The 4964-nt window shown below is 38.4% G+C and overlaps 1 protein-coding gene across 2 annotated transcripts in view; it reads left to right on the plus strand.

The window, feature by feature from the left end:
* SYT1 (synaptotagmin 1) overlaps positions 1-4964 on the plus strand; it is a 661960-nt gene that overhangs the window by 385801 nt on the left and 271195 nt on the right. The gene's annotated exons all lie outside the window — the stretch shown is intronic.

Below are 4964 nucleotides of genomic sequence, written 5' to 3' on the forward strand. Positions count from 1 at the left end.
GAAAGAGTAGGGATAGCCACCTTGCCAGAAAGGAAATACGGACCATTCCCAGAGAAATACCTTCTCATCGCAACTTGACAATGGAGGGGATTCCTATCCCACCCACTGCTACCGCCCAGACATCTAAATGGGAATCCCTGACCGTTCTCATTGGCAACGGGGGACAATATAATGATCTACAGTGATGAAAGCCACATGGCTGACCACAGGTTCAGATCCAAGTTTACCTGAGGCAGCCAAGATCCTGACTTGCTGGGGGACTAAGAGAAGGGGATCCTTCTATGAGAAGACCCTCAAGTGTGTCTGTCTGTCTTGTCTCCTTTTTTCTCTTTTTCTAGAAATAAAATACATGAACTTTAAAACATAAGATATATAAAAACAAATTGTTACTTAAAAAATATAGAAGGGAAGCCTGCTCATCAGTTACAATACACGGTAACCACCATATACAACAGGCTCCCAGTAACCCTTCCATTCCAAGGAAAGGCCAAATGGGGAAGGAGACTTGCCCAGTTTGGATTAAATCCATGTCAGCTGCTATTGTTAACCAGCATGAGATTCAAGCACCAACTTTTTTTTAAGAGGTTTTTTGTTGTTGTTGTTTTGTTTTGCCTTAGGACGTGTGCACTCACCAGAGAGAGAAGGAGTCAGTGAGGGAGAAAGTGAGAAATCACCTCCTCGGGGTATGGCCATGACGCAAATCCTTCTCCATTCCCTCCCAGGATCTTGGGCATGCACATACACATGCCTGGCATGATTTTTAAGCTACCGAGTCCTGGACTCAAACTGCGGTCAGCCATGTGGTAGTCCTGCAACATAACCGCTAGGCCATCTGCTGGCCCTTCAAGCATCAACTTTGCAGTGTCAGAGCCCATACTCTGATCTGGTACATATCTGGACTAGTGCATTTAATTCAAAAACATACCTTCCCCCAACCCACCTGTTTCATAGTTGTCTTTATTAAAGGGTTCTTTTTTTATAAGCCAAATAAATATTCAATTGGTAAGCTACCAACCTGTACTAATAGTGAAAAGTAAAAAATCAGGGAAATGTATTTTAGAAGCAGAGTGTTATTGCATGGATCAGCCAGGCTTTTCAAGTAGTCATCCTTATATCCATTCCTGGCTCTTTTGAACTTTCAGAACTTGATCACTTCATTTTGAAGCTATCGAGCCTCTAAAAGCCTCATGATTTTTCAGGCTAATGTTCCTGGCAGCTGTATCAAAACTGCTGGTGCTAAGCAAGGGTGATTTCTATGCACATGCTATCTGGGAACTGGGGCTTGTAAGTAGTCAACCAACTTTCAGAGCCAATGAGCAGCAGAATTTCTATTCTGAAAAATTCCTTTGGCAGCAGCTGCCGTCTTCTTTAAAACTGATAAATCTGAAAATATATTTAGAATTTAGATCTTATGCCATAGAGAGAGATGAACAGCCTTCCAGGGAACTGACCAAGAAAAGGGAAAAAAAAGGAAGGGAGTGAGTAATGAAGTAGAACGTAAAGACTGGCCATATTCCAGGATCTGGCTTTTAAAGTGATAGGCTCAGAACTTTTTTTAAAAGTCATCTTTTGGTATGACCCACACTGACCAATTCACAAGTGACTAGTGTATAAACCAGAATGGCAATGATTTTATAGGCACTAGACACAGAATTCTCACATTCACGTATTCTCTCCTGCTAGAAAAATTTATATGACAAATAATACTATATTAACTTTCCTAGAATCAGAGTAGAAGGAGTTCTTGCATCCAACACTGTAATAAGGATATATTTGCCACAGGAACAAGAGGACATATTGTTCTTAACATTGCACCAGCACAATTAATTACCATTGAGTCCTGCTCTGTGCTTATTATTATATACTTTTCAACAGATGAGGAAGCCCTGGCTGACAAATCAAGTGACGTGCTCTTGTTTCTGTAGCCAAGAAAAGACAGTGCCAGAACTGAGATCCCTCTCAAATTGGCCACGCTACAACTCATGTGTGCTCAGCAAAGGTACCTTGACTGTACCTTTGTGAAAAGTCCCTGACCCTTTAATCATAGTTTCAAAATTCCATTACAAATTTCTATATTTAATTATGAATTCGTCTTCCTTTTTGGCTTATTTTTACCTCTACAGCTTTAAACTTTCTAGTAGAGCTATATTGTTCATATTCCTTCAACTTCTAGAATGGAAAAGTATCTTTCAGTGTCTTTCATAAAAAAATCTTTCACATATATTTCAGTTTGATTTAATGGGAGCTAGCAAATGGCATAGTGGTTACATTGCTGGACTCCCTCATGGCCAACCATGGTTCAAGTCCCAGACCTGGTGGCTTGAAACTTATACCAGGTGTGTGTGCATGTGTGCCCAAGATTCTAGGAGGAAAATGCTACAGCTTTAAACTTTCTAGTAGAGCTATATTGTTCATATTCCTTCAACTTCTAGAATGGAAAAGTATCTTTCAGTGTCTTTCATAAAAAAATCTTTCACATATATTTCAGTTTGATTTAATGGGAGCTAGCAAATGGCATAGTGGTTACATTGCTGGACTCCCTCATGGCCAACCATGGTTCAAGTCCCAGACCTGGTGGCTTGAAACTTATACCAGGTGTGTGTGCATGTGTGCCCAAGATTCTAGGAGGAAAATGGAGGAGAAAAGATTGCAGCATGGCCATCCCTGAGGCTGATTTCTCACGTTCCCTCTCACTGTCCCTGTCTCTCTCTGGTGAGTGCATGTGCCCTAAGGCGAAAACCTAAAAAAGAAAAAAGTTTGATTTTATCATTTTACTTCAATTATTTTAGTGGTGATTTGATAACATTCCTGCAATTTTTTTTTTTTAGGAAATTTCCTTTTACATAATCTTTTGGGGTTTTGTTCCCTCCTTGTTGATTTGATCTTGAATTACAAAAAACCTGAACAAAACATGCGGTAAACAAATGGAATTTTTATTAAATCGCATCTTCTACTTTACTCTGTATTTTACCTTCTATAAAACAGGGTGACTTCCAGGTGATTGAAATCAATACTCATATTTTATTCATGCTATCAACATACTTGTATCTTAGTAATAATGTTAGCTCATCTGTGATTTGATATTCAGGTACAAAATTCTAATAGCATGTCCTCCATCAAAAATGTCTCCCTAGCAAGTCAGATATTAATTGAGATCTGGCTACTTATATTACCTGTTTTAAAGAAAAGCAGTTGCATTTTAATGACATGGAAGAAAAAAAATCTAGCTAAATATAAACGTGTTTTCTCTCAACAAGGGCATTATGGTTTATAAACAGACTTTTGAAATGAACTTAGAGTTCTGGTCATCCACACTCTTCAATTACACAGTTTAAAAAGGTGTAAAATTCCATATTTCTTGCTGTATAATAAGGCATAGATTATTTCTATTTAGAAAATTTTTAAATTATAGTAATATGCTATTTTGAGAAAGAAAGTCTTCTAACAACTTTCAAAGAGGAAGTTTGACACACTCGGTACAAACACTTTAGATGACTTTTCAGTCGTCTTTTCATCTATCATAATATCAAATTATAGATGAGTAACTATGAAAAAAGCCTAAGGAAATGAGCAAGACACCTGTAGAATGACATCATATCAATTAAATAATGGTGTCTATAATTACTGAACATAAAGCGAAAAGGTAGTATAGCTCCCTATATTGCTCTTGTCACCAAGCCAGCATGCCCGTTTATGATGCGAATGAGAGGGTATATACAGATTATGCTTCACACCAAAAACTATCCTCCCTAAACTCTATCTATGCAGATTTCATACACAAACTATGTTATTTTCATCAATCTTAATACTGAGTCACTTAAGTCCTGCCATTAGACAAAATGAAAGTAAATGTTAAAAAGCAACAGATAATGAAAAAAGTTACCTTTTTGTTCTACAATGATGCTTCAGGGTAAAACAGAAACTCGATGGTCTATGTTACAGGAAATCTATTCTTAAACCCACTTTCTTGTATTCATATGATCACAGTATCTTGTCTAATTTCCTAACAAATTTATGAGTTATACACTTTTATCAAGAGGAAAGAAAAGGCATAAAAATTCTTCAAGGGAGTGCCAGTAGGTGGCATAGTGGTTAAGGTTCTGGACTCCCACGTGGCTAACCATAGTTCAAGTCCCAGACCTGGAGGCTTGAAACTCACTCAAGGCACGTGTATGTGCATGCCCAAAATCCCGAGAGCAGAATGGAGAAGGGACTGCAGCTTGGCTATCCCCCCAGGAGGTGATTTGTTGCTTTCTGTTTGTCTCTGTCTCTCCAGTGAGCACATGCACCTTATAGCAAAAATCTCTCAAAAAAAAAAAAAAAAAAAAAAAAATCAAGGAAATATCCCCAAATTTTTTAAAAAAAAAAAAAAAAAAAGATTCATGGAAGTATCCCTAACTTTATTGAAGTAGGACTTGTTGGAGAAACAGAAAGTAAACTGTTTCTTAAGAAACAAAAGCGAGGAAAAGAAAATAAAAAAGCAAAAGAAAAGGGACCCACTATAAAGCACATAGACGCCATGCCATGTAATAGTTACAAGAGGGCACCTGCCAAATACTCCTTCCAGTCCATCAGCTCTTCCTAACTTACTTCTGAAATACGCCTTCTGGATCAAGGTGTGGTTGTACACTGTCTCCTTGCTCACCCACTTTGATTAATGATAGACATATTTCAATTTGAATACAATATATAAAGTCAGAACTTTGCTTGAATGTTCTAAATCTTTAAAATTAGATAAAACCAATTTTCTTATGCTTCAAATCAACTCAATTCAGGCCAGCAGGTGGCATGGTGATTAAGATGCTGGACTACTGGGACCTGCAGTTAGCGTAATGGCTATGTCACTGGACTCCCACGCAGTCGACCGCAGTTCAAGTCCCGGACCCGGTGGCTTAAACTCACGTCGGGCGCATGTGCGTGCATGCCCAAGATCCCGAGAGGAGAATGGAGGAGAAGGGATTGTG

Source organism: Tupaia chinensis, unplaced genomic scaffold (genome assembly GCF_000334495.1).
Source record: "Tupaia chinensis unplaced genomic scaffold, TupChi_1.0 Scaffold000085_1, whole genome shotgun sequence".
Classification (NCBI taxonomy): domain Eukaryota; kingdom Metazoa; phylum Chordata; class Mammalia; order Scandentia; family Tupaiidae; genus Tupaia; species Tupaia belangeri.